The 10,000-nt window shown below is 43.2% G+C and overlaps 1 pseudogene across 1 annotated transcript in view; it reads left to right on the forward strand.

Moving 5' to 3' along the window:
- Positions 1-10,000, forward strand: part of LOC311223872 (disheveled-associated activator of morphogenesis 1-A-like) — a 66,232-nt pseudogene that overhangs the window by 23,217 nt on the left and 33,015 nt on the right. The window contains exons 2-9 of the transcript XR_014621037.1: positions 1,207-1,422; positions 2,336-2,424; positions 2,796-2,867; positions 3,679-3,776; positions 4,643-4,862; positions 6,759-6,872; positions 9,481-9,591; positions 9,963-10,000. The exon at positions 9,963-10,000 is cut by the window's right edge and continues 66 nt beyond it. The product of XR_014621037.1 is annotated as a disheveled-associated activator of morphogenesis 1-A-like (transcript). The remainder of the gene's footprint in view (positions 1-1,206; positions 1,423-2,335; positions 2,425-2,795; positions 2,868-3,678; positions 3,777-4,642; positions 4,863-6,758; positions 6,873-9,480; positions 9,592-9,962) is intronic.

The following is a 10,000-nucleotide window of genomic DNA, read 5'->3' on the forward strand; positions in this document are numbered from 1 at the left end:
GTGACTTTAGATAAGAAGTAAGACTGCTAGCTTACTAGTAGGTTACTTTACATAGAGGTAAGACTGCTAGCTTACTAGCAGGTGACTTTAGATAAGAAGTAAGACAGCTAGCTTACTAGTAGGTGACTTTAGATAAGAAGTAAGACTGCTAGCTTACTAGTAGGTGACTTTAGATAGAAGTAAGACTGCTAACTTACTAGTAGGTGACTTTAGATAGAGGTAAGACTGCTAGCTTACTAGTAGGTGACTTTAGATAGAGGTAAGACTGCTAGCTTACTAGTAGGTGACTTTAGATAATAAGTAAGACTGCTAGCTTACTAGTAGTTGACTTTAGATAAGAAGTAAGACTGCTAGCTTACTAGCAGGTGACTTTAGATAAGAAGTAAGACTGCTAGCTTACTAGCAGGTGACTTTAGATAGAGGTAAGACTGCTAGCTTACTAGTAGGTGACTTTACATAGAGGTAAGACAGCTAGTTTGCTAGCAGGTGACTTTAGATAAGAAGTAAGACTGCTAGCTTACTAGCAGGTGACTTTAGATAGAGGTAAGCCTGCTAGCTTACTAGCAGGTGACTTTAGATAGAGGTAAGACTGCTAGCTTACTAGTAGGTGACTTTAGATAGAGGTAAGACTGCTAGCTTACTTGTAGATGTCTTTAGATGGAGGTAAGACTGCTAGCTTACTTGTAGATGACTTTATATAGAGGTAAGACTGCTAGCTTACTTGTAGATGTCTTTAGATGGAGGTAAGACTGCTAGCTTACTAGTAGGTGACTTTAGATAGAGGTAAGACTGCTAGCTTACTAGTAGGTGACTTTAGATAGAGGTAAGACTGCTAGCTTACTTGTAGATGACTTTAGATAGAGGTAAGCCTGCTAGCTTACTAGCAGGTGACTTTAGATAGAGGTAAGCCTGCTAGCTTACTAGCAGGTGACTTTAGATAGAGGTAAGACTGCTAGCTTACTAGTAGGTGACTTTAGATAGAGGTAAGACTGCTAGCTTACTTGTAGATGTCTTTAGATAGAGGTAAGACTGCTAGCTTACTTGTAGATGACTTTAGATAGAGGTAAGACTGCTAGCTTACTTGTAGATTACTTTAGATAGTGGTCAGATGGCTGAAACTTGAGTGAAATATCCCTTATATAACACTGTCCTTTTAGTGATCTATGACTGAGAAAGTTGGACTAACTCTCCTCCTCTGTCTCCAAGGCAACGCTAGTTAAACCGTCGATAACCGTGGTCACCATGGCGCCTGGGGTGACGCGGGGCCTGGCCTCTTTCTTCCCCTGCTGCTTCGGGGGAAGCGACCAGCCAGAGATCACCCACCGCCTTCGCCACGACGACAGCGTTGTCATCACAGCGCTGGACCCCACTCTGCCCATGCCCCCCCTGGAAGAGCTGGACGTGATGTTTACTGAGCTAGTGGTAAGAGTTGTGCATTCTTTATCTACAGTACATATCTTAGAGAGAGGCAGTGTAATTAGTTATCATTTAGTTGAAGTTAGTTTAGTTTGGTTTAGATAGTGTAATCTAGTTTAGTATAGTTTGGTTTAGATAGTGTAATATAGTTTAGTCCATTTTGGCTGAGATTAAGAGAGTAATTTAGTTTGGTTTTACAGTCTATATTGTTCAGTAAAACTGATGGTTATTATCTCCTCCTCTCCTCTCCTCTCCTCTCCTCTCCTCTCCTCTCCTCTCCTCTCCCCCTCCTCTCCTCTCCTCCTCCTCCTCCTCTCCTCTCCTCTCCTACTCCTCTCCTCTCCCATCCTCTCTCTCCCTCCTCTCCTCTCCTCTCCTCTCCTCTCTCTCCTCTCCTCTCCTCTCTCTCTCTCTCCTTCTCTCTCCTCTCCCTCCCCTCCCCTCCCCTCCCCTCTCTCCTCTCCTCTCCTCTTCCTCTCCTCTCCTCTCTCCTCTCCTCTCTCTCCTCTCCTCTCCTCTCCTCTCCCCTCCTCTCTTCTCCACTCCTCTCCTCCTTTTCTCTTCTCTCCTTCTCCTCTTCTCTTTTCTCCCCTCCTATCTCTCTCTCTCTTCTCTTCTCTTCTCTTCTCTTCTCTTCTCTTCTCTTCTCTTCTCTTCTCTTCTCTTCTCTTCTCTTTCTCTCTCTTCTTTTGTCTTGTCTTCTCTCTTCTCATCTCCTCCTCTCCCTCCTCTCCTCTCTCATCTCATCTCCTCCCCTCCTCTCTCTCATCTATCCTCCTCTCCTCTCTCTCCTCTCTCTCCTCTCCTCTCCTCTCCTCTCTCTCCTCTCCTCTCCTCTCTCTCCTCTCCTCTCCTCTCCTCTCCTCTCCTCTCCCCTCTCTCTCCTCTCTCTTCCTCTCGTCTCCTCTCCTCTCTTCAGGATGAGTTGGACCTAACAGAGAAACACAGGACAGCCATGTTCGCTCTTCCCGCAGACAAGAAATGCAGATTTACTGCAGTAAGAAGATGGTAAAGATGTTATAATCTGATAAACTCATAAACATTAACATTATAAAGTCATTCAGATAGTATGATATAAACGCAACTAGATGAACCTAACCCTGTGTGTGTGTGTGTGTGTGTGTGTGTGTGTGTGTGTGTGTGTGTGTGTGTGTGTGTGTGTGTGTGTGTGTGTGTGTGTGTGTGTGTGTGTGTGTGTGTGTGTGTGTGTGTGTGTGTGTGTGTGTGTGTGTGTGTGTGTGTGTGTGTGTGTGTGTGTGTGTGTGTGTGTGTGTGTGTGTGTGTGTGTGTGTGTGTGTGTGTGTGTGTGTGTGTGTGTGTGTGTGTGTGTGTGTGTGTGTGTGTGTGTGTGTGCGTGCGTGCGTGCGTGCGTGCACCAGGAGTTGGAGGAAAACACAGGAGCCACCAGCCAGCCAGAGTTCTATATGGAGCAGCTCAACTCCATGGCAGCTGTGGGTAGATTCACCTTCTCCTTTAAAACCCCTGGACTCACATGAGTATTCCTTTATTATCTCATCTAATTTATCATCCTCTCCTCTCCTCATTTTATCTCATCTCCTCTTCTCTTCTCTCCTCCTCTTCTCTTCTCTCCTCCTCTTCTCTTCTCTCCCCCTCCCTTTTCTCTCCTTTCCTCTTCTCCACTCCTCTTCTCTTCTCTCCTCCTCTCCTCCTCTTCTCTCCTTTCCTCTCCTCTTCTCTTTTTTCCTCTTCTCTACTTTTGTCTTCTCTTCTCCTTTCTTCTATTTTCTCCTTCCTTTCCTCTTCTCTTCTCTTCTCTTCTCTTCTCTTCTATTCTCTATTCTCTTATATTTCCCCCTCTTCTCTATTATTCCCATTCTCTTCTTTTCTCCTCTTCTCTTCTCACTTCTCTTCTTCTCTACTCTTGTCCTCTCTTTTCTTCTCTATTTTCTCATTTCCTTTCCTTTCCTCTTCTCTTCTCTGCTCTATTCTCTTCTCTTTTTTCCTTATATACTCTTCCCCTTTCTTCTCTTTTCTACTCTTGTCTTCTCTTCCCTTCTCTCTCCTCTCCTCCTCTCCCCCTCTCCCCCTCTCTTCTATCTCTTCTCCTCCTCTTTTCTCCTCTTCATTACTCTTGTCTTCTCTTCTCTTTTCTCTCATCTTCTCTTCTCCCCCTCTCTTCTTTTTTTCCCTCCTTCTCTCTCCTCTCCTCCTCTGTTGTCCTCTCTCTCTCCTCTCCTCCTCTGTTCTCCTCTCTCTCTCTCCTCTCCTCCTCTGTTCTCCTCTCTCTCTCTCTCCTCCCAGAGGAAGTCTTTCCTGTCGCTAGAGGAGGAGGAGGGAGAGGAGCAGAGGAACAAGATCATCGAGAGTCTGAAGACTGCTCTCAGAACGCAGCCCATGAGGTGAGACGGACACGAGACGTTGTGATTGGTTATAATTAGGGCTGGGACTTAATCGCATTAATTTAGATGAATTAACTACAGAAAGAATTAAAAGTAAAAAAAATTTATGCATTTAATCGCATGATGATTTTTCTTTATTGTGTAAGAATGTTACCTTTCAAAGGAGACCAGACTCATGCATGTGCTATAAGTATAAAGTATAATAAATCGCAAATAACTTTTTTTCTTAGTCTGGTTTGTTAATAAAAAAAATTAAACAAGAGAAATTTAGATTTTTTTTTCATTTTTTTTTCAATTGTCACCATTTTTACTTGTACTGCGTTTTACTTTTACCTCGAAAGAGCTTGAGTTTACAAAAGGTCCTTTGCGCTATATATATATTATTCCTAAAATTGCTGCGCTTTGTTAAAAAATTCTGCTTAACCCTTTCACTGCCACACGACAGAAGGTTAACCCTTTACGGTCACACAACCGACGGCGATGCTCCATCATTAGCATCATTAGCTCTCGCGGAGCTAATGATGCTAATGATGGAGCATCGCCGTCGGTTGTGTGATAGTAAAGGGCTAACCTTCTGTATTGTCACAGTGAAAGGGTTAACCGGCTGTCGTGTGGCAGTGAACGGGTTAAACGTATGTATAATGTATATTCATTGATTCACTCGTATACCAAAAATTCATTTGAATTGAACAATTTAGCTTTTCGCGTCAAATATCGATATGCGATTAAAATGGGATTAATTTCGATTAATTAACTATAAAGTCTCGAATTAATTCGATAAAAAAAAATATTGTAACCGAGTCCCACCACTAGTTCTAACAGACCCACTGGGTTCTCTCCTGACGTTGTGACCGGTCCGTTGTCAGGTTCGTGACGCGGTTCATGGACGTGGATGGTCTGACGTGTCTCCTGAACTTCCTGAAGTCCATGGACTACGAGACGACCGAGTCGGAGATCCACACCTCTCTGATCGGCTGCGTCAAAGCACTGATGAACAACTCCCAAGGACGAGCCCATGTTCTGGCCCACGGCGAGAGTATTAATATCATCTCACAGAGCCTGGCCACGGAGAATATTAAGACTAAGGTATGTTGGAGTATTAACATCATCTCACAGAGCCTGGCCACGGAGAATATTAAGACTAAGGTATGTTGGAGTATTAACATCATCTCACAGAGCCTGGCCACGGAGAATATTAAGACTAAGGTATGTTGGAGTATTAATATCATCTCACAGAGCCTGGCCACAGAGAATATTAAGACTAAGGTATGTTGGAGTATTAACATCATCTCACAGAGCCTGGCCACGGAGAATATTAAGACTAAGGTATGTTGGAGTATTAATATCATCTCACAGAGCCTGGCCACGGAGAATATTAAGACTAAGGTATGTTGGAGTATTAACATCATCTCACAGAGCCTGGCCACGGAGAATATTAAGACTAAGGTATGTTGGAGTATTAACATCATCTCACAGAGCCTGGCCACAGAGAATATTAAGACTAAGGTATGTTGGAGTATTAATATCATCTCACAGAGCCTGGCCACGGAGAATATTAAGACTAAGGTATGTTGGAGTATTAACACTTTGGTTGCCTAAGGTTAAATTAATGATATACCATAGATTGCCAGCGCTATTTGTCTATGGAGAAAGTCCCCTTCTTTGCAGGGCTATAACTTTTTAAATTCTATTGCTACATTGCCATTATTAGGGCCCATTCAAAGTCCTATATGTATTGTTCATTGTGTAGCAACGTTAAACTTTTTCATTCACATATTCATAGTAAAGTATGGTCTAATGTATAAGTATGTTTTCATCTCTTTCTGCAGCTTTCTCCAGAACGTGATCTATAGCCCCAAATGCATTATATTGATGATGAAATACAGTTTGATGGCAATCAGCGCGATATAAAAAATTCCAACTAGACGTACTTCTAGAAGTTACTACACGTCATCTGATGTTGACCGGATGGGCGAGGGGGCGTTTATAATTCCGTGGGCAGCGTTATACCAATCATCTAATGTGGGTCAAATGTTGATAATATCAGTTATTATCGAAGACGGTAACGTTACACGCTGAAACTCACCCCAGTCTCCGCGCGCCGTTGGGCGATCATCGTCGAGTAGAAATTTTATCATTATGGGATATATTATTACCCGGTCCATCTCCAGCTTGTATAATGGTATATACGTCCAAATCATGTTGTTTATCGAGTTATTGGCAATCGATCGCTATGTAGAGTGACGAGCTAGAGTCACGGGACATGTACCGAGTGGCCGTAAGCAATACGGACGTCTAGCAAAACCTCTAGTGCGCTTCCTGTTAAGCGCTTGCGCCGATCGGCCACCAGATGGCGCTCCTGAACCGCCAGAGAGCTCAGTGGGTCCTGCTGGTGGATCTCAGGCCAGCGGAGGGACATTATGAATCCGATCGCAGATTTTTGAAATATTGATATAAAGACGACGTACAGCGTCCCCCGGCAACTTTAGCATGGCCAGCAAAGACGTCTAAAGACGGCTCCCGGCACCCAAAGTGTTAACATCATCTCACAGAGCCTGGCCACGGAGAATATTAAGACTAAGGTATGTTATAATATTAATATTATCTATCTATCTCTATCTCTGTCTCTCTCTCTCTCTCTATCTGTATCTCTCTATATCTCTCTCTATCTATCTATCTATCTATCTATCTATCTATCTATCTATCTATCTATCTATCTATCTATCTATCTATCTATCTATCTATCTATCTATCTATCTATCTATCTATCTATCTATCTATCTATCTATCTATCTATCTATCTATCTATCTATCTATCTATCTATCTATCTATCTATCTATCTATCTGTATCTCTCTCTATATCTCTCTCCTTCTCTCTTTCTCTCTCTCTCTCTCTCTCTCTCTCTCTCTCTCTCTCTCTCTCTCTCTCTCTCTCTCTCTCTCTCTCTCTCTCTCTCTCTCTCTCTCTCTCTCTCTCTCAGGTGGCGGTCCTGGAGATTCTGGGCGCTGTGTGTCTGGTACCAGGAGGCCATAAGAAGGTTCTAGAAGCCATGTTACACTACCAGAGACACGCTGCGGAGAGAACCCGCTTCCAGGTGAGAACCTGAACTAACTAACCCGCTTCCAGGTCAGAACCAGAACTGAACTAACTAACTAACTAACTATCAGGCAACGATTCAATGCATCATGAAATCTCTTCATTTGACCACGATTCGATTCGATTAATTTTCTATCAGTTAATTCCCCAAAAAAATGTTGAATACACAAATGTGGCTGGGGGAACTGATTCACTCAGCATGGATGGACTATAGGTCAATAAAAACAATAAAAAAAAAAAAAAAATAACATACTTTTTTTTAATTATAAACGATTCTAATAGATTCTAACATTTTCAAATCGATGCAGTTGAATCGTCACATTAGGATCGATGCATTTCGATGCATCGTTAGACCCCTACTGTCGATCATGCGATATTGAAGCGAATACTTATCAGTACCTATAGGTCAGAACAAACTGTCTGTCGGTTTGAAAATGATCTCTCCTGCAGATTTCAGTGTGTGCTGGCTGAAGGTACTGCTCCCTTAATGTATCCAAGTGTGTGCCCCAGGCAGTGTTGCGTTGCTCATATCGACACTGGTCGCACACACGCTAATGACGCCACGTGCAAAAAAAAAAAAATAACATACTTTTTTTTAATTATAAACGATTCTAATAGATTCTAACATTTTCAAATCGATGCAGTTGAATCGTCACATTAGGATCGATGCATTTCGATGCATCGTTAGACCCCTACTGTCGATCATGCGATATTGAAGCGAATACTTATCAGTACCTATAGGTCAGAACAAACTGTCTGTCGGTTTGAAAATGATCTCTCCTGCAGATTTCAGTGTGTGCTGGCTGAAGGTACTGCTCCCTTAATGTATCCAAGTGTGTGCCCCAGGCAGTGTTGCGTTGCTCATATCGACACTGGTCGCACACACGCTAATGACGCCACGTGCACGCGCGCTCCCGGGCGCATGCGCATAAATGTTCCCCTCGCATAACCACAGACTAAAGACGGTGCCTAATTGCCTCTACGAATGGAATGTAACACCTGACGACCGGCGCTATTGATATGCAAAGTAGCCAGGTGGGTACTTAGCGAGTTGGCGCATTCAGTCGAGTGCAGCGCATTCCTGTGTGCAACCCCGTCCCATGAGCAACGCGTCCCTGGCCCCAGGGATCTGTCCTGGGAGCGTGTATGCCTTCTACAACAGAACTGCATTTCCGTATTCGAGTTTTGCGCTCTGATTGGCCAGGTCATGTGACATGTGCGCCAATCGCGGGACAGCAAGTTCTGCGCCTATTTCCGGGTCTCACAGCCTGCAAACTACCTGTCGTTCTATCGCCACTCTCTAAGACAAACTCTAATCTTAACCAACTTCGAAAGAGCGCCTAAGCTTAACCATTGTAGAAACTTGCGGTCCCACGATTGGGCGTACATGTCACATGACCAGAAATGACCAGGCCAATCAGAGACGCGGAAATGCAGTTATGTTGTAGAAGGCATTCAGGCGTCCTGGGACCTGTTCACTATATATATCAACCGTCTCAATGCTTTGCATGCTCTGGTTGGATGTCTTGTCGTAGGGCTGGGCGATATGGCCAAACATTTTAGCACGATATAACACAATAATATTTTCATATTGTTCGATATCGATAATACATTTTTTTTTACATTATTTATTATTTAAACAACAGATGTATGTTTATTTTGCAGCTATTCTTTGTCGTTGCCGCCATCTTTAGTGTTACATCCCCTCACACTCCAGTTCTCAGGCTGCATCTTTAGTGTTACATCCCCTCACACTCCAGTTCTCAGGCTGCATCTTTAGTGTTACATCCCCTCACACTCCAGTTCTCAGGCTGCATCTTTAGTGTTACATCCCCTCACACTCCAGTTCTCAGGCTGCATCTTTAGTGTTACATCCCCTCACACTCCAGTTCTCAGGCTGCATCTTTAGTGTTACATCCCCTCACACTCCAGTTCTCAGGCTGCATCTTTAGTGTTACATCCCCTCACACTCCAGTTCTCAGGCTTCAGCTGGTTTGAAAGCGAAAGTAAACCGGCTTCTCTGCTGGCTGTGGCTCCAGGGGAGTTGAACAGTTCTGGCTCTGCTAGTTTCTTTTCTATCTTTTGGCGCTTGTTTGGTGGACAAACCACCGCACATGTGCACCGTGACTCGCGACTGGAGACTAGCTCTGCTAGCACACATAGCCTACTGTGTACAGACGGTTTCAAACTGTATTTTAAATTAGAAAGCAAACAAAATAAATGGACAAGAGAAAAATAAATCTCAATTTGGTCAGTATTGTCATTTGGACAAGCAAAGTCATTAAGTTGCAGGCAAGAAAGTCAAGTCTGTCCACTGTCTCTGGTTTTAAAACTGCCCTGTTGCAGGTCACAATAACTTATTTTTTTTAATATATATATATTATTATCGATATTATTTCTATTATCGATTATTAAAAATATATCACGATAATTATCGTTAGCGTTTTATCGCCCAGCCCTATCTTGTCGTAGACTTAACCATTGCTCTTTGCTCTGGTTGGATGGTCTGTCTTGTCTGCCTAAACTAAACTAATTCAGGTCAGAATCTGAACTAACCATGTCTTCCAGTTGATCGGATCAGGATTTAACCCTGTGTGTGTTTCTAGTTCCTGGTGACAGACTTGGACAGGTCGACCGGTCGCTATAGAGACGAGGTCAGTCTGAAGACCGCCATCATGTCTTTCATCAACGCTGTTCTGAGCCAAGGAGCAGGAGAGGTATCTATCTATCTATCTATCTATCTATCTATCTATCTATCTATCTATCTATCTATCTATCTATCTATCTATCTATCTATCTATCTATCTATCTATCTATCTATCTATCTATCTATCTATCTATCTATCTATCTAACATATCTCTGTCTGTCTTTCTCTCGTTCTCTCTCTGTGTCTGTCTGTCTGTCTGTCTCTGTATATATATATATATGTCTATATGTCTATCTGTCTGTCTAATTCTGTGTGTGTGTGCGTCTGTGTGTGTGTGTGTGTGTGTGTGTGTGGTGTGTGTGTGTGTGCGTGTGTGTGTGTGTGTGTGCGTGTGCGTGTGTGTGCGTGTGCGTGTGCGTGTGTGTGTGTGTGTGTGTCAGGACAGTCTAGAGTTCCGTATACACCTGCGGTATGAGTT

The sequence above is a fragment of the Notolepis coatsorum genome, assembly GCF_963971535.1.
Source record: "Notolepis coatsorum genome assembly, chromosome: 2".
NCBI classification, from domain to species: Eukaryota; Metazoa; Chordata; class Actinopteri; order Aulopiformes; family Paralepididae; genus Notolepis; species Notolepis coatsorum.